Here is a 26431-nt window from a genome sequence, read left to right as displayed (position 1 = left end):
CTCTTCCCATGAGTCTTGAATCCGTGTCTCACCTCCTTGAGGCTTGAACTCGGGTCCTGGCCCCTCTATGCTTGATTGAAACTGGGTCCCACTACAGCTGGCTTGAAACCACCCTTCCAGCCATAAAAGTCAGGTGGATATATAGGCTGTGTATTTGATATGTGGACTCTCTCAAAAGCCTAGACCAAGTAGATAAGAAGCAACCAATAGCACAGCTATATACAAGATACTGGGTACTGTACAGCAAACCCTAACAAAAGGAATTTTCAAAGTTAACCCAATTACCAAATAATGTGATGATAACATTAACTATCCATTGTCTTTTTGAACCCTAAGACAGCAAGAACCTCACAGCTCCACTATAGAGCCTCTACTTCCCCCAGTCCTTGAACCCTTGGATAGGGCCCACTTTAATGTATGCCTCTCCCAATCCATATCAAATAATATTGCATCTGCCAATCTCAACCTAACCAACACAACGATTGCCACCTCAACATGCTTCACTTCAGACTGTGTCCAGAGACTTCACGTGTGGAATGACAACCTTTCAGCTTCATTACTCGGGTGAGACCTTTCCTTTCGTAGTATACTCTAATTCCTTTCATAGTATACTCTAATTCCACTCAGGTGGTTCACTTTCTAACAAAGTCCCAAAACCTAGATATACACCAGTTTCTGTGAAAGAGAGCCTATGTTCACATGTATCCATAAACTACTGCAAAATATATACCTGAAAGCAGAAGTACACTAGAGTTTGCAGTGAGTATCCCCCTAACACTTCCTCTCCACTATTCCAAGCTTTGGGTCCATGATTGCTCAACAATTTGTTTGGCTTTGTATGTTAACTCTCATTTCAGTCACCAGGTTCCAGATGTCATCAGGATGCCAGACAGGCTTCCCTGGACTGAAGACCCCACCAATGTGTCCTGGAGCTCCAATTCCCCAGAGACCCACCCTACTAGGGAAAGAGAGAGGCAGACATGGAGTATGGACCGACCAGTCAACGCCCATGTTCAGCGGGGGAAGCAATTCCAGAAGCCAGACCTTCTACCTTCTGCAACCCACAATGACCCTGGGTCCATGCTCCCAGAGGGATAGAGAATGGGAAAGTTATCAGGGGAGGGGGTGGGTTATGGAGATTGGGTGGTGGTAATTGTGTGGAGTTGTACCTCTCCTACCCTATGGTTTTGTTAATTAATCCTTTCTGAAATAAAAAAGAAAAAAGTAAAAGACTTGTGTACTGAAAATTATGAGTCACTACTCAAGGAAATTGAAAAAGACACAAAGAAGTAGAAAGATATTCCATGCTCATGGGTTGGAAGAATTAATACCATTAAAATGAATATACTACCCACAGCCATATACAACCTTAATGCTATTCCTATCAAGATCCCAAACACATTTTTAGGAGAATAGAACAAATGCTACAAATGTTTATCTGGAGCCAGAAAAGACCTATAATTGCCAAAACAATCTTGAGAAAAAAGAACAGAACCGGAGGCATCACACTCCCTGATCTCAAATTGTATTATAGGGCCCTTGTCATAAAAACTGCTAGGTACTGGAACATGAACAGACACACTGACCAGTGGAATAGAATTGAGAGCCCAGAAGTAAGCCCCCTCACCTATGGACAATTAATGTTTGACAAAGGTGCCCAGACTATTAAATGGGGAAAGCAAAGTCTCTTCAACAAATGGTGTTGGAAAAAAATGGGTTGAAACATGCAGAAGAATGAAACGGAATCACTATATTTCACCAAATACAAAAGTGAATTCCAAGTGGATAAAGGACTTGGATGTTAGATCAGAAACTATCAGATACTTAGAGGAAAATATTGGCAGAACCCCTTTCTACATAAATTTTAAAGACATCTTCAATGAAACGAATCCAATTAAAAAGAAGACTAAGGCAAGTATAAACTTATGGGACTACATCAAATTAAAAAGCTTCTGCACAGCTAAAGAAACCACTACCCAAACCAAGAGACCCCTGACAGAATGGGAGAAGATCTTTACATGCCATACCTCAGACAAGAGGCTAATAACCAAAATATATAAAGAACTTCCAAATCTCAACAAGAAAAAAATAACCCCTTACAAAAATGGGGGGAGGACATGGACAGAATATTCACCAAAGAAGAGATCCAAAAGGTCTATAAACACATGAAAAAAAAAATGTTCCAAGTCTCTGATTGTCAGAGAAATGCAAGTAAAGACAACAATGAGATATCACTTCACTCCTCTAAGAATGTCATACATCTGAAAAGGCAACAGCAGCAAATGCTGGAGAGACTGTGGGGTCAAAGGAACCCTCCTAAACTGCTGGTGGGAATGTCAATTGGTCCAACTGTGGAGAACAGTCTGGAGAATTCTCAGAAAGCTAGAAATGGACCTACCCTATGATCCTATAATTCCTCTCATGGGGTTATATCCTAAGGAACCCAATACACCCATCCAACAAGCTCTGTGTACACATATGTTCTTGGCAGCACAATTTGTAATAGCCAAAACCTGGAAGCAACCCAGGTTTCCAACAACAGATGAGTGGCTGAGAAATTATTATATATATATATATATATATATATATATATATATATATATATATATATATATGTATATATATATATCAGTTATAAAAAATGGTGACTTTACCATTTTCAGCCAATCTTGCGATCTTGGATGGACCTTGAAAAATTCATGTTAAGTGAAATAAGTCAGAAACAAAAGGATGAATATGGTATGATCTCACTGTCAGGCAGAAGTTGAACAAGATCAGAAAGGAAAACACAGGTAGCACCTGAACTGGGATTGGCATATTGCACCAAAATAAAAGACTCTGGGTTGGGTGGGTGGAGAGAATCCAAGAAGGATGACAGAGGACCTAGTGGGGGTTGAATTGTTATATGGAACACTGGGAAATGTTATGCATGTACAAACTATTGTATTTACTATTGAATGTAGAACATTAATTCCCCAATAAAGAAATTTAAAAAAAAATCTTCCGCATGCCCCATCCTCCCTCTGTACAGGGCAGGGAGGGTGTCCTGGGGAGTCATTCCAGGCTGGTCCCTGTCAGCAAGAAAGATGCAGCTAATCAAATCCAACAGGGACCCAAAAGAAAGGAGAAAGGATGAGCTATTAGTCTGTTTTTCCCCCAAGTCAGTATTTGTTGCTACTATGTTTAATATCCTGTGCTACTTTTCAAAGTGGATGAACATTCTTATGAAGTCAAGTCTAAATCTCAGGAAAGTAAGGAGTTTTAGTTCAGGCAAGTGAGAGCAGCCCTGGAAAGTATGACATGGTCTGTGAGGCTGGAGCTCCAGATCTGCAACTTCTCTCAACTTCTGACTGAGAACCCATGGCCCAGGGCTCTGGGGAAGGAGGGAAGGAAACTTGTTTTGAGAATCATGCAAAGGGGAAACCTGGGCCTATTGATTCACTCAACAACAGTGTGTGTGTGGGTGCAGGATTAAGGGTGATGGTTTATGGTCTAGTTGATCTCACATGGGTAAAATTTCCCATCTCACCATGATAAGTGTCTGCAGTTTATGGAATTTCAATTCACCTTTGAAAATAGCTGTTGTCTCCAATCACAAGTTGTATGGAAGGGAAAATAAAGAGTGCTGACCACAAGTCCCTCAGAAATCAATAATGGAGTATGATACATATGTGAAGGAGGGACCAACACCTGCCTGAGTGGCAGGTGGCTCTAAACCAGAACTCACCACCATGGGGCAGGGCAGGAGAGAGGGCCACACTGCTGTACAGATATCTGCATTATTTCATTACACTTGAAAGATAGAAAATAAGTACTGGCAAAAATACCTCTCCAGACAGGAATGCCACTCTTGCTTTTGCTGAACAGACCTGCAGTGCAAGAAATTGGGAAGAAATAAATCCAACTCCACAAAATACTGATGTCCATATTTTCTTTCTTTGTCTGCTGGCCCTCTCAGGCATGATTACACTGTCCCAGATGACCCATGCTTTCTTTTGTTTTTCCCTTTTAATGTTCAGAAGAGAATGAGAGAGAAAAATAAAGACTTCATGCTTGAGCAATTGGCTTTACAAACAACCAGATGAAAATGTTTTAGATGTAAAAGTCATGACCACATGGAAAACCAAGATGGAGGTCTTAAGAGAAAGTGACCACGAAGCTTTTCCTGGACCAGCCTACAATGAGTGACCTCCGGTCTCTGCTGGTGGCTCTCCTGGACCTCTCCAGGTAGGCAGACACCCACAGGCTACGCAGGGGTACCGAGTGCTTGATCGTGAAGTTGCTTTCTGTTAGCGAGTGAAATCAAACCACCATCCACTGCAAGGAAGCAAAAGATGTTTATTCATGAATTGCAATCCGGGCCGAGATGGTGACTGGTGTTAGTCTACCAAGCTCGACCCTGAACAAAGCTCAAACCATACAATTTATAGGAATTCAGACTACACTCAGGGAGGGTGAACACATCACCTTATCTGCCTATATCCAATGATTTCAAACTTAACAAAAAGCCTGATCCATTCAGAGCAAAGCATGGGCTATTTCTAAACATCACACCAGACCAATAGGTCATTGCCAAAGTGGGGGTCACCACATTCTTTAGTTCTTTGTTGGGACCACCGACCATCTGTTTGCAATCTATAGGGCCATCATTTGTCAGGCCATTTTTAACTGTCTGGTAACAGTATTCTGTTGCAGAGGTCATGAGGAGTCCTGCTTGCTGCAGGGTCTGTCAAAATAATTGATGGCCTCTCAGGTTCTGTCGAGGGGAAAAGGGCAAGGAATTTTCCACCTCACTGGTCAGGAAGGCAAAAAGCAACTATATTTAAACTATTCTTAAAACTCAAACTTAAAAAGCAACTATAACTATTTTAGAGTTACTGCCTCTAACACTTTCAAACCTGGAGAGACAGCAAGACCTCACTCTGCCCTGTACTCTCAGCCGAGCCCATGAAGACCTGCTCCTGCAGCTCTGTCCTCATCTGGCAGCTCAGCAAGAGTGGGGAGAAGGGCCTGAGCACTGTGTGTGCTGACTGATCCTGGAGACATCTCACCAAAGGCAGGAAGCAGCCAGCCCTCAGAGCTGAGGCTCCAGTGTGGCCGCACTCTGTACTTCAGTGTTTACAGATGCCACTCAGTGAACAATAAGTGTCCTTTCCTGTTGCTGAAATTCTGAAACTTATATTTTGTTACATTTAATTGTATATAGTATATAATTAAAACTCATAAATTAATAGAAGTGATGCACTTTTTACTTCAGACCTACTAGTTTATTTTAGGACTTCATACAAAAGAACACAATTGGAAAAAAAATCAATTCCTTTTCATAAAGGAATGAAAAAAATTCATTTCCAGTTTTTTTCAAGTATTGATTTAGGATGAGAGGAAAAGATCACCAGGTAGCCTAATTTAAAAATCCATTTGGTGACTGATGAGCGAGACAGAGAGAACAATACATGACACAAGCATATGCAGTGCCACAGACCAGATCTGATATTTATGCTGAGTTGTTTCTACCCAGTGCCAGAAACTTCTCCAGTCACAGAGTCACTCTCCTTCTCCCTCCCCCCCATGTATGTACATTTTTTTTGCACTGCTGGGGCCTTGCACATGCAAAACATAACCACTATAGCCAACCAGCCCAGGAGGTGGCACCATGAGGCAGCATTCAGTGCTGCTTTGGCTCAAATGGCCTGCACTGTCCCACCCCCAGGTCATACGTGGAAATGGAGCATCTACAGACTTTGAGCTAGAGATGAGCAAGACGTTGGAGTATAGGTGCAGCTGTCTCGCCTGCCTCCTGCGGCCCCTTTTGACCTTGGCTGTGGTGGCCAGCAGCAGCCTGCCACAGGGCCTCTCCCAAGCATCCTCTCCTTCAGAAGTGGCTGAGTCCTCAGAAGACCGCCTGGAACACATCAACCACAGCCACTAAGGGCTCAAATAGCAGGTTTGTATGCTTAACATCCTCAGTGACATGACAGGCTAGTCATTTATTTTAATCTGCCAAACAGAAACCCAGACTTCCAGTCAGGAGTCCCTGGGTTATAGAGAGCCCCTGTGAGAGATGAGGTCGCTCAGGGACTGATGGATAAGGGAGCAGTTTGAAGTCAGGACACTGGGCCTCGCCAGACAATCCAGACGGGAGGGCTAGAGGAAGCAGCTAGGCCGCTCAGAGCTGCGAGGAAGAAAACAAGCAAATAGACAAAGGGAGAGAGAAATAAAAAAATCTTCAACACAATAAGAAGGTTCTCTTGGAACTAGCAGAGGTTACATTAAATGGCATGTAGAGCTGTGGAGAGGTGAGGGCAATGTGGCTGCAGATGAGTCTAAAAATTTAGGTAATAGGAATCTGGAAAACTGACTCCAATCTTGTCTAAAGCAATTATTACACTTTGGGGAAAATTATCAGAATCAGAAAATAACACTAAAAGATCCAAATATCTGTTAACTGCAAGGAAGTAGCTAAATAATACTGAACTATGGGTGGACTTCAATAGGACTGTCCAGTCTTAACAGCTATGACAACTCAATTCAATAGAACATGAAAGTTCTTGACAAACACAGCAGATTATTTTACTCATTTCATTATTTATACAGAAAACCCTCCCATGGGCCCTGAGAAGTGTCTGCCTAAGAAGGTCTAACCTGCTTTCTCATATTCCGCAGGACTGAGTGCCAGGAACAGGACTCTCTCTTCATGAAACCAGAGCTGAAGACCAGCAGAGTCCGTTCCCATGTTTCAGAGGGAATGAACCAGAGCACTTCCCATCACTGCCCTGCTCCTCTGACAACCACACCCAGCACAGGGAGAGTCTACCTCAAGCAGGAGAGCCAGCCAAGACACCCTGAAAGCCTGGAGGGCTTTTGGGTGGAAGCAGACATCCTTCACTCTTACTCCTTGACTTTGAAGTAAAGTAAGAGTACAATACCCCGAGTACTGCCAACTTCCTCCTCAAGTCTGAAGATTCTGCAGTAGCCTTGGCCACTGGAGCTGTGCTGTGATGTCACAGTCTAAGGCTCTTGACATCACTGACACACTGCAGAACAGCCTCCTGGGGCCAGCAGTGCCCCCCGCTGTTGATCTTTAAAAACCAGTACTTCGCTTGTGAGATGACAGCAGCCTCACATGCAGGTGTAAGAAAGGACTTTTAGTTCTACTGACCCAGTGGTAGTACTTGCCTAGATTATAGTATCATGGTCAGGATGTTCACAAGGACAGAGTCAGACATATATATTTATCTGCTCATGATACCTTTAAACTCACCTAAGCTTTTTTTTCCACCTCTATCACTACTTTCAAATTTCAAAAATGTTTTACTGAATTCCTCCTTCATCTCTTTTTTTAATTGGGGGATTAATGGCAATAAATTCAGTTGTTAGTACCTGTATAACATTCCTCATTTTTCTGTATCCTTCTGTCTCTGTCTTCCTCTTTCCTCCTTTCTTTTTTCCCCCCTCATTTAGGAGTACAGTTTCTCACTGCTCCCATTACCAAACATCTGTGTCCCCACCTCACCCCCTGGTAACCATTATAGTTCTCCCACATTCTTAGATAAAGCTGCACATCTTTTTTTTCACATTTGTGTGTTTAATTCTCTACATTCTGAATGTGAGTGAAACCATTCTGTAGCTGTCCCTTACCTCCTTACTCATCCACTAAGTATAATCCATTTTATCCCAATGGACACAATATCATCTTTTTTATTTTCCAAGTGATACTTCATTGAGTATATGTCCCATAACTTTTTTATCCAGTCATCTGTCAAAGGGCATTTGGGCTGTTTCTAAATGGGGGCTATATAGTTCCTAAACTTGAGAACTGTGGGCTGTGGTTTTCCTAGTTGTTCAGGAAGCTAGATAGACAACTGTCTTTTATTTACCACTAGACACACAACCACCTCAACATTCTGCCTCTGTCAGGCATCATTAACAGTTTTGGATGAGACCTTGGTTTGCAAGACTGTATGTTTCAGACATGTCCATGCAGCTTCCAGGGGAAGTTTCCAACCCTGTCCAGGTTCTGGACCCCAAGGTGCTAATGACCTTCCACCACAAGTGGCTACTAGTGAATTCTTATCTGCATCTACAGATTGGCCTACATATTTAAGTTATTTTCCTGAAGAAATGAAATAGTGTCCTATAGTGAGGGGAAAAAAAAGGCCCAATTCTCATGCAACCAACTTTTGAATGGGGAAGACAGAAATTCAACAGAAGAGACCACCAATCACAGTGTGATTCTAGACTCCTGGAAATATCACCCAGAAAAAAACAAAGAGGGAAGTGAGGGAGTAAAGGTGGAACATGAAACCTGACTGACACTGTGGAGAGGAAAAACAAGGAAGGCTCCTTGGAAGAGCTCATTTGAAAGGAGACTTATTTGAATTTAATTTCTTTTTTTTTTCAGAGCTCTGCTCAGATCTGGCTTATGGTGGTAGCAGGGTTTGAACCTGGGACCCTGGAGCCTCTGACATAAATGTCATTTGCAAAACCATTATGCTCTCTTGTTGCTGAGGAGTTATTCTGATGCAGTCTCCACCCCCAGGTTTTACTACGCCATGCAAAACCCTAGCATTGCCCCCTTCAACCAATCCTGGCCCTACACGTCACGCAGCGCAAAACCCTAGCATTGCCCCCTTCAACCAATCCTGGCCCTACACATCACCTCTGGTTGTCGCCCAATAAAAAGCCCCCTCACCCCCCCTCTCTCTCTGGGCTCTCAGCTCTCCCTGTCTGAGGTCTTGCTCCCTGCTCTCCCCCCCGCCCCCGTGGTCGGCCATTGCCGGCTGGCTCCACGTGGTCTGAACCAAACCCCCCCATCCTATAATAAAGATTTGTGTACCCCTTTGCTCTGGGCGTCCACTCTCTTCTTTGCGGTGCAGCCCGACACCAGACCACCTCAACAACACTCTCTCCCTGGCTCTTGATTTATTTTAATCACTGCAGGGACTAATCCTGGCCCTGCCATCTGTACAGTGCTACTGAGTGGCCCTAATGCCCAACTGTATAATATTTAAAATAAATTTTCAGAGAGAGAGAGAGTGCAGTTGGAGAAATAGAGACAGAGTCATCACAGCACCTGTCACCACCCATGAAGGGACTGAGGCCATGTATGGTGCTGATTCTCCAATGCAGGGACTCAAACATGGGAGGCATGCACTCTAACATATGAGCTGTCTCCAGTCACCAAAATGTAGTAAACACACTTTGAATTCATATAAAATGCCACTGTGAATAACTGCAGGAGCAATATAAACTTGGGGGAGGGTCTACAATTCTCACTGGCATTTTTAGCTAAAATTATTATAAGACCTGTTCCCAGACATCAACATTGCTAAAATATTTTATTTATTTATTCGCTTTTGTTGCCCTTGTTTTGTTTGTTTCTTTGTTTCAGCTATTACTATTGTTCTTACTGATGTGGCCGTTGTTGGATAGGACAAGAGAAATGGAGAGAGGAGGGGAAGACAGAGAGTGGGAGAGAAACATAGAAACCTGCAGACGGGCTTCACTGCTTGTGAAGGGACTCCACTGCAAGAGGGGAGTCGGGTTTGAACCGGGATCCCTACACTCCGGTCCTTGTGCTTTGCACCACCAGCACATGACCACCTGTGCTACCAACAGACTCCCTGACATCAACATGTTTATGTCCACAGTGTCAGTGAGACAAGCCTCCATTCCTTCATTTAGATATGGGTCACAGTAAGTCACATCAGTTTCTGTTTTTAAAGGAAAAATGGAAAGACTCTAAGTTACAGAACAGCCTGACATGTGCTTCCAAAGAACATGAGCTGCTCAGAAGGGTCCCCAGAACAACACTCCACACACTGTTACTGTGGTGCCGATCTCTGCACCTAGGCTTCCTCACCAGCCTGGCCACCACCACTGGCAACACTCTGTCTTAATCTTATCTTCATATTCTCTGAGCATGCTCTTGCCAATCCAGACGTGTGTGGTCACTCACAGGACTAACCAAGGCTGCTTCTCAAAGTTGATGTCAATGTCCCTGGAGCCCCGAGGCTGTCCCTCCAAATGTGCAGCACAGGGAGTTTCACCTGGAGCTATTCAGCACTGAGATCAGGCCCCCAGAGGAGGACCATCATCCTGTGACAGAACAGAATCTCTGGGGTCTAAAAACTCCTCAGTAGGTGCCCACCTGCAGCCAGGCTTCATGTCTGCACACTGATGTGCTAAGAACGCTATGCTCTGAATGAAACTGTGCTTCCTCACTTCAATAATAGTAACTCACTGAGCTTCCTTCAGAAGTATGTTTAAATTCCAATATGCAGTTCATTCCAATGGAAGAGAACTTCTAACAACTGGTGGGAAAATGCAAGTGCATCTACATTTATCTGCATGCTGAATCCCAAGACCCAGACTGTTGAGTTATTTTCTTAACATGTTCAGTCCTGGCTATGCTGTGTCATGTTCATAGTTGTGCAAGGCCTGTAGGACTCCAAAGTCATAAGTTAACAATTAAATAAGAATTAAGTAAGAATTAAATAACAATTAAGAATTAAATGGTTTGGGCTCTGTGTTTGTGTCCATGTCCACATCACTGCCCCTGGCATGTGCGATGAGAGGGCTCAGGGCAAAGGCCAGGGCTTAGGTGCTGGCTCACTTGGTAGGGGACCTGGGTTCAAGTCCCTGGTGGTCCCCTCCTCAAGGGGCAAGACCTCAGGAGCAGATGAACAGTGCTGCATGTGATTGTGTTTATTTTTAATAGGGAAAATGAAAGAGGAAAGATAGATATACAGAAAGGGAGAGAGACACCTGCTGCTCTGCTTAACTGCTCTGTGAAGCCTCCTCTCCCCAGGGTTGAGGGCACAGGACTTGAACCTGGGTCCTTGTACATTATAGCAGCTGTGCTCTATAGTGTGTGCCACTGTCTCCCCCACCCATCTGGGTGCTCCATCAAAAGAAAAATTGGAAAAAGAAGATAAAGAACGACCTCTAGGAATGGTGGAGTTGGGCAGGTGTGGAGTCCCAGATCTGGTGGGACAAAATGAAGCACAGAGTAAAGGCCTTCTCACGCGAAACATTTCAGTGAACTTTCAAAGGTTCAGTGTTCCCCTCACTGTTGCCTTCCGTCTTTTGCTGTTTGTCTGTTTTCCTTTTGCCATCATCTTAAGGGGGGCCTCTGGGTTTATGGGACAGAGTCGATATATGGGCACAATCCCAACCGCTGTCTCTTAACCTCTGGAGACACTCGGGTCTTCTGCCGTCAGACAGCAGAAGCGCCTTTGAAGAAGCTTCTGGAAGCTCCAGGTGGGAAGCAGTGACGTCAAGGACATGGCCATGTGGCTGAAGTCTAAGACCCACTGAGCGTTCCCTATGTCTCTCCAGCAGGACTGAGATCCCCCTGTGCACTGTGACTCCTGGTGGACTCGGGGTGTGGTCTCCAAACCCTGGGTCCTGTTGCCTCCTCTGAGAGCAGAAGTGCAGACCCATGTGGACCCAGGAAATCAGGCAGGAGCTGGAGTGGGAGCAGGAGCAGGAGGCAGAGGCTCAGGGCATAGAGAGAGCAGGGGTGAGTCTTTCCTGGATGAGTCATGGTGTTGAGGGAGAGAAGGCACCACCCAGAAATGGCAGTGTTTATAGCTGTAGGTGGGGCCTTTGGCTATAAAAGTGGTGAACCTTTGGCATTTCTTCCCTTTCTTTGATTCCTTTCTCATGCCTTATTGCTGTGGAGAGAACTTCCAATACTATGTTGAACAGTTATGGTGATAATGGGCAGCCCTGTCTAGTCCCTGACCTGAAGGGGAATGTTTTCAGTTTCTGTCCATTGAGTATGATGTTGGCTGTAGGTTTGCTATATATGAATTCCACTATCTTGACAAATATCCCGTCTATTCCCATTTTTTGTAGAGTTTTGAGCATGAATGGGTGTTGGATTTTGTCAAAGGCTTTCTCTCCATCTACTGATAATCATGTGATTTTTGTTTTTGCTTTCATTGATGTGGTGAATGCTGTTGATTGACTTATACATATTGAACTAGGCTTGCATTCCAGGAGTAAATCCCACTTGGTTGTGATGAACAATCATTTTGTTATACTGCTGTATCAGGTTGACTAGGATCTTGTTCAATGATTTAGCATCTATGTTCATCAGAGATATTGGTCTTGAGCTTTCCTTTTTTGGTTGTGTCCGTGTCTACTTTTGGAGCAGGGTGATGTTGTATTCACAGAAGGTGGAAGGATGTGTTCCTGTTTCTTCAATCTTTTGGAAGAGCTTTAAAAGTATAGATATGGGAGTCAGGTGGTGGCGCAGCGGGTTAAGCGCACATGGCGCAAATTGCCAGGACCTGCATAAGGATCCCAGTTTGAGCCCCCGGCTCTCCACCTGCAGGGGAGTCGCTTCACAAGCGGTGAAGCAGGTCTGCAGGTGTCTGTCTTTCTCTCCTCCTCTCTGTCTTCCTCTCCTCTCTCCATTTCTCTCTGTCCTATCCAACAACAACGATATTAATAACCACAACGTTAAACAACAAGGGCAACAAAAAAGGAAAAATAAATAAATAAAAAGTATAGGTATTAACTATTTCCTGAAGGTTTTGTAGAATTCATTTATAAAGCCATCTGGTCCTGGACTTTTGTTGTTGGGAAGATCTTAATAACTGTTTTCATTTCTTTGTCTGTGATTGGTGCATGTAGGTTTATAGTGCTTCCTAGTTCAGTTTTGGAAGTGTGTATGTTTCTAGGAATTTTCCATTTCTTACAGATTCTCTTTTTATTTTTATTTATTCATTTTTTCACCAGAGCACTGTTCAGCTCTGGCTTATGGTGATGTGGGGGATTGAACCTGGGACTTCAAAGCCTCAGGTATGAGAGGCTGTATAACCATTATGCTATCTACCCTCTGCCCTTCTTCCAGATTTATTTATCTTAAAAAGGAGACATTAACAAAACTGTAGGATAGAAGGGGTACAACTCCACACAACTCCCACCACCAGATCTCTATATCTCATCCCCTCCCCTGATACCCTTTCTATTCTTTTTCCCTCTGGGAGTATGGACCCAAGGTAATAGTGGGTTGTAGAGGGTGGAAGATCTGGCTTCTGGATTTGCTCCCTGCAGAACATGGGCATTGACTGGTCGATCCATACTCCCAGCCTGCCTCTCTCTTTCCCTAGTGGGGTGGGTCTCTGGGGAAGCAGAGATCCAGGACACACTAGTGGGCTCGTCTGTCCAGGGAAGTCTGGTAGGCATCCTGCTGGCATCTGGAACCTGGTGGCTGAAAAGAGAGTTAACATATAAAGCCAAACAAATTGTTGAACAATCATGGACCTAAAGGCTGGAACAGTGCAGATGAATAGTTGGGGGGTACTCACTGCAGACTATTGTGTACTTTTGCTTTCAGGTATATATTTTGCACTGGTTTATAGATACGTGTGAACATATTCTCTATCTCAGAGGACCTGGTCTATATCTAGGTTTTGGGACTTTGTTAGGAAGTGAACCACCTGGAAAGGAATTAGAGAATACTATGAAAGGAACGGTCACACCCAAGTAATGAAGCTGAAGGGTTTTCATTTCACACCTGAAGTCTCTGAACACAGTATGAAGTGAAGCATGCTGAGGTGGCACTCGCTGCGTTGGTTAGGTTGTGATCGGTGGATGCAATATTATTTGATATGAATTGAGAAAAGCATGCAGGAAAGTGCGCCCCACCCTAGGGTTCCAAAACTGGGGGAATATAGGCTCTATAGTGGAAATGTGAGGTTCCTGCTGTCTTAGGGTTCAAGAAGACAATGGATAGTTATTGTTATCATCACATTGTTTGGTCATTGGGTTAACTTTGAAAAGTCCCTTTGTTAGGATTTGCTGTACAATAACCAACATCTTGTATAAAGCTGTGCCACAGGTTGCTTCTGTTCTCCCTCATCTAGCTTTTGAGAGAGTCAACATATCAAACACTCAGCCTATGTATTATAAAGACTCAGTCTGTGTTTTAAAAAGTTTAAGACATACAATCAATTTTTCCCCTCTCATATTAGTTAATGATTTATATGACTACCATTTAATAGGGATGTACATAGACACCATTCTCACCACCAAAAGACTGTGTTCCCTCCCACCCCCATCCACCCCAGACCCCCCAGGAAGCCGAATGTCCACCCTCCCTCTCACTACAGGGTTTTTACTTTGGTGCCCTACCCTAGATTTAGTCAGATCCTGCTTTTAGTTTCCCTTTCTGTTCTTCTTTCTCAACTTCTGTTGATGAGTGGGATCATCCCCTACTCATCTTTATCTTTCTGACTTAGTTCACTTAAGTCCTTCTAGCTCCATCCAAGATGGGTCAGAGAAGTTGGGTTCATTGTTCTTAGTAGCTGCATAGTATTCCATTGTGTATAAATACATTGTTCTTAGTAGCTGCATAGTATTCCATTGTGTATATATACCACAGCTTTCTCAGGTGCTGGGCACCTGGGTTGCTTCCAGGTTTTAGCTATTACGAATTGTGCTGCTATTAACATAGGTTTACACATATATTTTTGGTTGGGTGTTATGGAGTCCTTGGAGTATATCCCCAGAAGAGGAATTACTGGGTCTTATGGAAGGTCCATGTCTAGCTTGTGAGAGTTCTCCAGACTGGTCTACACAGAGGCTGGACCAATTTACATTCCCACCAGCAGTGCAGAATGGTTCCTCTGTCTCCACAGCCTCTCCAGCATTTGTAGCTGCTGTCCTTTTTGATGTATGCCATTCTCACAGGAGTGAGGTGGTATCTCAGTGTTGTCTTGATTTGCATTTCTCTGACAATCAGCGACCTGGAGAAGTTTTTCATGTTTGTTAGCCTTTTGGATCTCCTCTGATGTGAATGTTTTGTTCATATCCTCTGCCCATTTTTGGATGGGGTCACTTGCTTTTTTGGTGCTAAGTTTGCTGAGCTCTTTGTATATTTTACTGATTAGTCTCTTGCCTGATGTATGGCATGTGAAGATCTCCGATTCTGTGAGGGGTGATAGTTTCTTTGGCTGTACAGAAGCTTCCAAATTCTTAAGCTAGTGGCATGTAGTTTGTAGAAGGTTCGCTTAATTTTTTTGATTTCTGTGGTGTCTGTTGTGCTATCTCCTCTATCATTTACAATTCTATATCTTTTCTGTCTTCAAGCCCATCTCCCTTTTTCTAGTGAGTCTAAGGGTTTGACAATTTTGTTTAATTTTTCAAAGAACCAACATTTGGCTTCATTGATCTTTTGTATGGTTCTCTTATTTTCCATGTTGTTTAGTTCAGCTCTAATTTTTGCCATTTCGGTCCCTCTGGATGCCTTAGGGTTCCTTTGTTCTTCTTCTAAGTCTTTAAGGCGTGCAGTGTAGTCCTTTACTTGAGCTTTTTCTTGTTCTGTAATGAGTACTAGTATAGTTATGAGTTTCCCTCTAAGTACTGCTTTAGTTGTATACCAAATATCTTGGTAGCCTGTGTCTTCATTTTCATTTGTTTCTAGAAACATTTGAATTTCTTGCTTGAGTTCCTCTTTGACTGGGTGGTTATTCAGCAGTATGTTGTTGAGTTTATAAATTTTGTGACTTTTAGTAATTTTATGTTTGTTGTTGAGTGTTAGCTTTACTCCACTGTGGTCTGAGAAGATGCTTGGGATGATTTTAGTGCTCTTTAATTTGTTGATACTGTCTTTGTAGCCTAACATGTGGTCTATCCTGGAGGATGTGCCGTGTGGATTTGAAAATAATGCGTATTCCAGCTTCTTGTGGTGAAGAACTCTGAGCTGGTAGGTGACTCATCCAGTGAGCATCCAGGTTACCAAAAGTAAGGAGCCAGGTTTGAAACTTCAGCCACCATATGAGTGCCTGCAGGGTGGAAGCTTCTAGAGCAGTGCTACTACTCTCTTACTTTCTATTTCACTCTCTCTCTCACCCTCTATCAGAAAGAAAGAAAACAAACAACAACAAAAAGTGCTGGGAGCAGTGGAGTCATATAGACACTGAGATCCAAGTGATAACCCTGATGGCTGTGTATTTTAAGTTATGTTTCAAAAGCTTTCAAAGATTTCCATAACATCACAAGACAATTCTGGTCCTGGAACAGAGCTCAGTATAGAGAGCATGCTTTGACCAAAACTACCTCCAAAACAAACAAACAAACTCCCTCCCTCTAAAAAAAAAAGCAAAATAAATAGCAGAGTATTTCCATGTGCCAATCTATTCTTTTTTACTTTTTAGATTTATTTTGCTTTAAGAGAGAAACCAGAACAAGGTTCCAGAGGATTGTTCCTGAATATGAGGTGCCGAGCCATTTCCCTGATCCCTCGGTCTGCTTCTTAAAAAAGATCCATTTCACATATTGGATAGATAACATAAACGTTACCATAATGTCAATAATGAGTCATCATTCATTTGGGAGATTTAAAGTTTTCTTCCAAAAATGCAGTAATGGCTTCTTCATCTGCTGATTGGAGCAGCTTCTGAATTGGTTGATCCAGGCACTTCTCCCCACATAAAAAATCCTAGAATAAAAGAGAATTATGACACAAATACAATTGCTGGGAGTAAAGGAGAAATCAAGAAGAGAGTTAAGTGTATACTTATTTTGCTTCTTTAAAGACATGAGTTCATATCAAAAAAGGATTGCTATTAATGTGGTTACCCAATATAGCAGAGTCACTAAAGTGGGACTCTCAGTGTACTGGCTTTTAATATAAATAGAGTGATCCCACAGTGCTATGAGGAGCACTGGGGACAAGGGAGGAGCTCCATGGATGGTAGAGTGGTACTGTGGTCTCTTTAATCTTTCGGCTTTTCCCTCTGTGCCCCCCAAGAATCAACAGAATAAGAAAATTGACTAGGAGAGGGTTGCTGAGTGGTGAGATCATACAGGTGTGAGACCCCCTAAGCCACACAGAAGTATGTAGATAGGTAAGTGAGTATAAAGAATAGGCTAGTAGGCAGTTGGTGGGAAGATCTAAACTTCTAGGAGCACCAAGGGGCTCTCGGGCTGGAGGAGTGATATCCTCGTGTTTTCCCATTGTTTTTCCTTCTCTATTTATCTCTGTATTTATTCAATCAGGATACAGAGTGGAAAATAATAAGGTGGGTGGAGTGCACTGTAGTATTGTACATGTGTAAGGCCCTTGGTTAATTCCTCAGCTCAGCACAATAAATAAATAGATAATGCAAACAATATTCTTCATAAGAATGCACCTGTCTCAGGGAAGAGCCAGCTTGTTGGGGCTGAAACTTATAATGCCTGATCACTTATGCGATCCATTTCTTTCTTACTGGCAGCTATGTACTAAAAGCAGTTATGTTAGAAATTCTTTGTCATCTTTGTAGTTCTGTTTCCAGCTTCCTCAGTGTTTTGGCCACATCAGGGTAAACTCAGATAGTGGTCAACAGGGCCCTTTCAGCTAAAAGTAAGCCTGTCTTATTTGATAGCCCTGAATTATGCCTACATCATTGGCATAAGGTCAGAATTTGAAAAGTAAACAGAGAATCTGATATAATCACTAAAATGGAGATAACAAGTCTGATATAGAGCAGTTTACAGACTAAGAGTGAGATCATTCTATTGTGTATGCCCTTAAGATGTTTATACTTGACATAGCTACATGCATACACAACCAATATGTCAAGAAAAGAGCTGCCAGTGCAGGACACACACAGGGCAGAATCTATTTTTTTTGTCTCCAGGGTTATTGCTGAGCGCAGTGCCTACACTATGAATCCACTTCTCCTGAAGGCTATTTTTTCCCTTTTGTTGCCCTTGTTGTTTATCATTGTTGTTATTGTTGTTGGATAGTTCAGAGAAATGGAGAGAGGAGGGGAAGACAGAGACAGGGAGAGAAAGATATACACACTTGTAGGCCTGCTTCACCTCTTCTGAAGTGACATTCCTGCAGGTGGGGAGCTCAAACCGGGATCCCAATACCCATCCGTGCGCTTCATGCCATGTGCTTCTAACCTGCTGTGCTACCAACTGGACCCCAAGAGTGTTTCTTCAGTAGTTCAAATTCCAATAAAAGCCAAATTATCAGTGTTCTGGGAGGAGGAGGTAGAGTGGATAAAGTACAGGATTCTCAGACATGAGGTCCCAAGTTCAATCCCCAGTGATCCTTCCTGCTCGTATCTCTCTCCTTAATGAATAAATAAGGTCTTTAGAACAAAACAAAGGAAAACTATCTCTGAAGATGGGTAAGTTGCACAATGGAAGAACTCAGAGCTTCTAAATTGTAGTTCCTGAGTCCAATCCCAAGCACTGCATATGCTAGAGTGCTGCTTCTGTGCCCCTCTACCCCCTTCTGTAGTACATGTAGACCAATGAAAAGAAGCTACTCAGTGTCTTCAAAAAAAAGATTGTATAACTGTTCTCTCCTTTGCCTTGGTTCTAAATTTGTTGATTCTGGATTTTAAGTAGGCGTGGACTACTGTTGAGTCCAGTTACCAGCCTAAATATAGGTGCAGGTTGTCTGTTTCTTAAACAGAAAACACAACATAACATACGTTTCTTAAAAACATAATATAACATAACATAACTTTTTATTCATGAGAGAGAATGAGAGCATCATTCTGGTACATGCAATGCCAGGGATCAAACTCAGGATCTGAAGGCAGCTCAGGGGGTAAAGCACATGCTTTATATAGCATGTGGCTGGGGGTCTGATCCTCGACACTGCAAGTACACAGCACAGGCAGGCAATGGGAGGGACTCCGTGCATAGAGGAGCAGTGCTTTGCATGTCTCCCTCTCTTTTTTTTTAATATTTATTTTATTTATTTATTCCCTTTTGTTGCCCTTGTTGTTTTATTGTTGTAGTTATTATTGTTGTTGTCGTTGTTGGATAGGACAAGAGAAATGGAGAGAGGAGGGGAAGACAGAGAGGAGGAGAGAAAGATAGACACCTGCAGACCTGCTTCACCACCTGTGAAGCGACTCCCCTGCAGGTGGGGAGCCGGGGTTCGAACCGGGATCCTTATGCCGGTCCTTGTGCTTTGCGCCACCTGCGCTTAACCCGCTGCGCTACAGCCCGACTCCCGTCTCCCTCTCTTAAAGGATACAGAATGGAGACTGGCGGGGAGGCTTCTAGCTGTCCCATGCAGGTGCAAGGTTCTGGGTGGGATTGATCCCCAGGCACAATATTTGAGAAAAATTTTTAAAAAGTCTTTGTATTACTTAAAAGATGTACAGTTAAGAGAACAATATTACCATGATTTTTTTCAAAAAAGCCAATCTGCAGCCAGTACTATATTATAATCTTAAATTTTATATCATCTGCAGCTAGTACTATATTATCATCTTATTTAAAAAGTGTTAAGAGATGGAGACAGTTGGAGTTGGGCAGTGGCACAGCTGGTTAAGCACACATGGCGCAAAGTTCAAGGACTAGCGGAAAGATCCTGGTTCGAGTCCCTGGCTCCCTACCTGCCCTGGAGTCCCTTCACAGGTGGTGAAGCAGGTCTGCAGGTGTCTGTCTTTCTCTCCCCCTCTATGTCTTCCCTTCCTCTCTCCATTTCTCTCTGTCCTATCCAACAACAATGACATTAATAACCACAACAATGTTAAGCAACAAGGGCAACAGAAAGGAAAAATAAATAAAAATAAAGAAAGAGTGGAAAAGAATAGAAAATAAAAAAAAAGAAAGGGAGACAATGAGACCTTGGTAACAACAACAACAAAAAATAAAATAACCTATTTATACTCTAGAATTGCAGAATGGCTACGGCAATGGATCTGTCGGCATTAAGTCCTGAATTCAGTCCACAGCATTGCATGTGCCATAGTCATGCTCTGCTTCTCTTTTTTGTATTAATAAGTAACATTTTATATTCCTTTTTAACTTCCTTTGTTTTAAAACCGCGGTTTCTGCCCGGTTCCTACCCAGCTCCAAGATTGGCTCCTGCCTGGCTCTGCCCAGCTCCTAGTGCAGCTCCCACCTGCCAGCGCACTGGCCATCTCATTGTGCACAGGCGGACTGCAGTCCCCCCAGGACTGTCCCAGCAGACACAAGAGCCCCAGGCGCCCCCCGTCCACCCCCACCGCACATGGAGCCCAGCCAGGCCCAAACCTTCCGGAAGGGGTGGGGGGGGTCGGGGGGGCACTGAGAGTGGCCTCCCTGGACCAGCAGGTTGCAAAGTGCCAGACCCTCAGCCCAGACTCAATTCACAGCCCAGCACAGCTCCACATAGGTTAAAGCCAGCAGGCCTGGGGCACTTCTCTGAAATGCATGTCTCTTCCGAGAGAGACAGAGGCAGAGAAAACACTCCACTTCTAGAAATGCCAGGAGATCCCCAACCTGGACCCACACCCCGAGCCCCAGCCTTCACCCTAGTCTGGGAGCTTGGCTCGCCATGTTGCCCCAGGCCAAACCATCTTCCCAGAGGACCTCATCGTGGACCACACTGAGAGGAAGGACAGCCGGCACACATTTCGGGTGGGGGGGCGCACGGAAAGTTCTCTGGGCTTGGCCGCTCCTGAAGCCACAGCAGGCTGGTGGGTTCCTGGGTCCCCTCCTGCCCGGGCGGTTGGGGTGGGCGGGAGGCACACTGTCCGGAATCCTCCTGCGCAGGAGGGTCCTCACCCTCGGGGTGCTGGGAGCTGCTGGCATGGACATGCTGGGGAAGCCCAGGGACCCAAGCACCCCTCTCCCGGCAGGAAGGAAAGGGAAGGCCAGCCTCCCAGACTCTCTGGCGGGGTCCCTGCGCTCCTGCTCCCAGAAGCCAAAAGCAGCTGGATCTGGGGGTGCACAGCCACCCTTCTAGGGTGTCCCTGCCTGGGGACAGGGTCCCGGGGACTCTGGCCCCTCAGCGGCTGCACCCTGACTTCGCCCCTCCCCCCACCCAGCACCTTCCCAGGCAGGCACAATACCCAAGCCATTGAGGGCACAGGGCCCCTGGGGCCACTTACTTGGCATTGGAGGAATCCCAGTAGATGGGCTCCAGCAAGATGGACCTGGCCGAGGCTGTCCGGCACAGCACTGTCCCTAGTCCTCAGCAGTACTTCCACGCGGGGGGCCTCCGCACAGTCGTGGCCAGGTGCTCAGGGCACGGGGTCGAGCCCCAGCGCTGGGGCCTATGGGTGCGATGCAATGCAATGCAGCGTGGGGGCAAGGAGGCATTAGGGCGCAGGCCGCTGGGCTCCATGACGCTGCGCTGGACGCAGCTGGGACCAAGGGAAGAAGAGAAGAAGGGAAGACCAGGAGAGAAAGACACTTGCAGACCTGCTTCACTGACTGTGAAGCCAGACCCCTGCAGGTGGGGAGCTGGGGGCTGGAACCAGGATCCTTATGCTGTACCACTTGCGCTAAACCCGCTGCACTACCTCTGAACTCCCTTTTTAAATTTTTTTATTTATAAAAAGGAAACATTGAGTAAAGCACAGGGGTACAACTCCACACGATTCCCACCACCAGACTCTGTATCCCATCCCTCCCCTGATAGCTTTCTTATTCTTTAACCCTGGGAGTATGGACCCAAGGTCATTGTGGGATGCAGAAGATGGAAGGTCTGGCCTCTGCAATTGCTTCCTCGCTGAACATGACCGTTGACTGGTTGATCCATACTACCAGCTTGTCTCTATCTTTCCCTAGTGGGGAAGGGCTCTGGGGAAGCAGAGCTCCAGGACACACTGGTGGTGTTGTCTGTCCTGGGAAGTCTGGTCAGCATCATGCTAGCACCTGGAACCTGGTGGTTGAAAAGAGTTAATACTCAAAGCCAAACAAATCATTGACCAATCATGGACCTAAGCTGGAATAGTGCAGATGATGAGTTGAGGGGATTCTTAAAAAATTGTTTAATAATTTTAAAATAGGCACAGGTGGTGGTGACCTCAGTTGAGCATGCACATAACCATGACTAATGACCCAGGTTCAAGGCCCCAGTGCCTACCTGCTAGGGGGTGGGGTTAAGCTTGACAAGCAAGCAGAGCTGTACGTGTCTTTCTCTCTCTCCATTATCTCCCTTCCTTGTATGAATTGCCTTGTTCTATCAAATCAAAATTTAATTGTAAATACAAATTCCTTAAAAATAATCTAAGCAAAGTCAGGAGGTAGCACAGTGGGTTAAGTACACTGGCTCTCAAACTGCAGAGGGTTTGCTTCCCAGGCAGTGAAGCAGGTCTGCAGGTGTCTTTCTCTCCCCCTCTCTGTTTTCTCCTCCTCTCTCCATTTCTCTCTGTCCTATCCAAGTACAAGGACATCAATAAGAACAATAATAACTACAACAATAAAATAACAAGGACAACAAAAGGGACAATAAATATTTTAAAAATTAAAAAATAATTTTAAAATATTTTATTATCTTTATTTATTGGATAGTAACAGCAGAAATCAAAAGGGAAAGGGGAAGTAAAGAGGGAGAAGAGAGAGAGAGAGAGAGACCTGCAGCACTGCTTCACCATTCACAAAGCTTTTCCTCTGCAGGTGTGGTGGGGACTCAAATCCAAAATAAATTTTAAGAATCTAACTCAACTCATTTTGTGTTGATGGTGTTAGGGTTTCGAGACAGAATTAAGTTTGAATAAAATCTAGAGACAGGATGTAAAGTTCAAAATCTCAGAGCCAGAAAAAGAAATAAGGCTTTTCCCAGACCCACCCTTGCTACCTGCATGATGAGACTGCCTGAGAGGAGGACAAAGCAGTAGGAATATAATACCCCACTGGAATATATAACCCTTTGGAATAGAACTAAAATGGGCCTACTAGCTATCTTCAAAATGGAGAACCCAAATCTTCATCTGCAATATTCCAGCCTTTAGGTTCATGATTGGTCAACAATTTGTTTGGCTCTTCTTTCAGCCACCAGGTTTCAGATGCTACCAAGATGCCTACTGGACTTCCCTGGACAGACGACTCCACCAATGTGTCCTGGAGCCCACTTCCCCAGAGCTCTGCCCCACTAGAGAAAGAGAAAGACAGGCTGAGAGTATGGATCCACTTGTAAACAACCATATTCAGCATGTAAGCAGTTACGGAATCCAGACCTATATTCTGCACACCATAATGTCCCTGAGTCCATACTCCCAGAGGGATAAAGAATAGGAAAGCCATTGGGAGGGGATGGCATGTGGAGTTCTGGTGGTGGGAACTGTACCCCTCTTATCCTATGGCTTTGTCAATGTTTCCTTTTTATAAATAAAACTTTAAAAGAGAATAGCATATATAGAGAGTTGTATACAAAAAAAAATCAGTGGGAGCTTCTTTAAAAGCAAAAAAACGGGGGCAGGTGGTGGTTCACCTGGTTAAGTGCATACATCATAGTGCACAAGGACCTGGGTTCAAGCCCCTGGACCCCCACCAGCAGAGGGAAAACTTCACAAGTGGTGAAATGTAGCTATAGGTGTCTCCATCTCTTTCCCTTTCTATATGCTCCCTTATCAATTTCTCTGTTTCTATCTAATCAATCAGTCAATCCAGACATAGATAATTTAAAAAAAAAAAGAGGCATCACATGCAGAGAAACTCCCCTCTCCCTCTAAGTTGAGGGGGGACATTTGCAGAGCTTCTTCTGGCCTATACAAAGTGCTGGGTGAAGATTTTGCCTCTTATTTTGTATTTCCTCTCACCTATAAAGGAATGCAAATGGGAGGGTGGGGTAGGTGGGGGTGCACTGGGTTTAGTGCACATAGTATAAAAGCACAAAGACCCATGCAAGGATCTTGGTTGGAGGCCCTGGCTCCTCACCTGCAGAGAGACACTTCACAAGCAGAGAAACAGGTCTCTATCCCTCTCTATATACCCCCTCCCCTCTCAGTTTCTCTGTCTTAGCCAAAATAAATAAATAAATGAATCAATAAATATATGGCTGCCAGGACCAGTGGAATCATAGTGCTGGCCCTGAAACCTGGTGATAAGCCCAAAAGCAAGAAAGAAAGAAAGAAAGAAAGGAAAAATAAACAAAGAAAGAAAAGCCAAGAGAAAAAAGGGGGGAGTCAGGCAGTGGTATACTTGGTTAAACACACAACAATGCACAGAGATAGTTTAAAAAGAAAAGGAAATTAAGGAAAGGAAAAAGTTAAGCTACTGAAAACAAGGCTTTCCAGAAGCAGTTTGTTTCCACTCATGTGCTCCGTAACAGGGGACCTCAAAAAAGAGCTTTCTTATTTCAAATGCCAATTTGATGTAGACTTCTATCATGTAAATTAATTTTCTATTATTATCTTTATTTTTATCACAATGTTACTCTACTATACCAGGGTTTCAAGGAAAGTTATTTTATGGTAAGCAGGCAGCCAGTCACCACCACACTCTGAACTGTTGTTGTTGTTATTATTGGATAGAGACACAGAAACTGAGAAGGGAGGGGGAGATAGAGAGGCAGAGAGACAGAGACACCTACAGACTGCTTCACCACTCACAAAGCTTTCCCCCTGAAGGTGGGGACTGGGAGCTTGAACCGGGTCCCTATGCACTATAATGTGAGCACTCAACCAGGCACTCCACCACCTGGCCACCACGGTCTAAATTTAAGGATAACAAATAATAAGGGTAACATGGCACAGAATAACTGGCTCATCAGATGAGAACAAAAGGCAAGATCCACAAATTATCTTCTTCCTTGTGTGCCCTTTCAAGCTCCCCAGAGTGCTTCATAATTTTTTGTTTGTTTGCTTTTTCTTTTCTATTTTTTATTTAATAGGACAGAGAGAAATAGAGAGAGGAGGGAGAGACAGAGAGGGAGAGAGACAGAGAGATACCTGCAGACCTGCTTCACTGCTTGTGAAGCTTCCCCCCTGCAAGTGGGGAGCAGAGCCACAGAGCAGGGGCTCAAACCCGGGTCCTTGCACACAGTACTATGCACTTCACTGGGTGAACCAGCACCTGACCCCTATTATTCATTTTTGTTTGAAAATCAAAGTTGTATTTATTTCTGGGTCTCAAACCATAAGATGACTAATAAACTGACATTTATTTATCTGAACTTTTTTTTCATATAAATGACTTGAGGTAAAACATTTTCTTTTTCAGTAGATGCACTTCTATATTTATTAGTGAGAGTAAGAAGCAGGTCATCACTATGGCATACATGGCATCTAGGATCAAGTTTCCTGCCAGCAAGTTCTATGCAGTGTTGCAAGCCACCTCCTACTGTTTCCATAGTTTCTAAACATCACCATAGGTTTATGTTAAAAAAAAAAAGCAGAGAGTCTAGCTGTTACACAGTGGGTTAAACACAGGCAGCGCAAAGCACAAGTGTGGCATAAGGATCCAAGTTGGAGCCCGTGGTTCCCCACCTGTAGTGGGGATGCTTCACAGGCAGTGAAGCAGGTTCAGCAGGTGTCTCTCTTTCTCTCCTCACTCTGTCTTTCCCTCCTCTCTCCATTTCTCTCTGTCCTATCCAACAACAATGACATCAATAACAACAAATAACTACAAAAAAGGGCAACAAATGGAAAATAAATATATATATATAAAAGATTTTATAAAAAAACAAACTCATCTATTCTCCAGTCAGATCACCTTTGGAAACTAAAAACTAGGAAGGGTAGATGATAATTTCAGTGTGATAAATAAGTTGTCAATTTAAAATCCAAGGGGTTATATTTTTAATTTTTTAAAATATTTATTTATGTATTCTCTTTTGCTGCCCTTGTTTTTTGTTGTTATTATTATTGTTGTTGTTATTGATGTCATAGTTGTTGGATAGGACAGAGAGAAAGGGAGAGAGGAGGGGAAGACAGAGAGGGGGAGAGAAAGATAGACACCTACAGATCTGCTTCATTGCCTGTGGAGCGACTCCCCTGCAGGTGGGGAGCTGGGGGCACAAACCAGGATCCTTAAGCTGGTCCTTGGGTTTTGCTCCGCTTCTGCTTCACTCACTGTGCTACTGCCCGACTCCCCATTCTTAATGTTTTTTTTTTTCACAGTTAAAAAAATTTTTTTTTGCCTCCAGGCTGGGTGCTGGCACTACATATCCACTGCTCCTGGTGGCTATTTTTTCCATTTTCCATTTTTATTTTTTATTATTGATTTTCCCATTTTTGTCCTTGTTTTACTGTTGATGTAGTTATTATTGTTGTTGTTGATGATCTCGTCATTGTTGGATAGGACAGAGAGAAATGGAGGAGGGAAGACAGAGAGGGGGACAGAAAGAGAGACACCTGCAGACCTGCTTCACCGCCTGTGAAGCGACTCTCCTATAGGTGGGGAGCCGGAGGCTGGAACAGGAATCCTTCTGCCAGTCCTTGCACTTTAGGCCATGTGTGCTTAACCCACTGCGCTACCGCCCGACACCCACTCTTTTTTTTTCTTTATATGCTATTATTTTTCATTTAATTTGTTTGTTGATTACTAGAATACTGTTTAGTTCTGGCTGATATTGCTGCTGGGAACTGAACCTGGAACTTTGGAGCCTCAGGAGTGAAAGTCTTTTAGCAAAACCACTTAACTGTCTTCCCAGCTCCACCACATACCTTTTAGATGTTTTGATAGTATCAAGAGTTAAACTATAGTGGTATTAACTTGAGAATCATCTGTTTTTTAGGATTGCTTG

At 43.9% G+C, this 26431-nt stretch overlaps 2 long non-coding RNA genes across 2 annotated transcripts in view; both read right to left on the bottom strand.

The window, feature by feature from the left end:
- Positions 1-4287: 4287 nt before the first annotated feature.
- Positions 4288-26431, bottom strand: part of LOC132536148 (uncharacterized) — a 64182-nt gene continuing 42038 nt past the window's right edge. Inside the window, exon 3 of the long non-coding RNA XR_009547818.1 lies at positions 4288-4317. This is a non-coding gene — a long non-coding RNA (uncharacterized LOC132536148). The remainder of the gene's footprint in view (positions 4318-26431) is intronic.
- On the bottom strand, positions 16299-20920 carry LOC132536146 (uncharacterized). Its single transcript, XR_009547816.1, has 2 exons — positions 20850-20920; positions 16299-16456 (listed from the first exon to the last, which is right to left on the bottom strand). It is a non-coding gene; the product is annotated as an uncharacterized LOC132536146 (long non-coding RNA).

This window comes from Erinaceus europaeus (genome assembly GCF_950295315.1).
Source record: "Erinaceus europaeus chromosome 6 unlocalized genomic scaffold, mEriEur2.1 SUPER_6_unloc_21, whole genome shotgun sequence".
In the NCBI taxonomy this organism is placed as follows: Eukaryota; Metazoa; Chordata; class Mammalia; order Eulipotyphla; family Erinaceidae; genus Erinaceus; species Erinaceus europaeus.
Note: the sequence above shows the minus strand (reverse complement) of the source record. Positions and strands in the feature narration are given on the sequence as shown.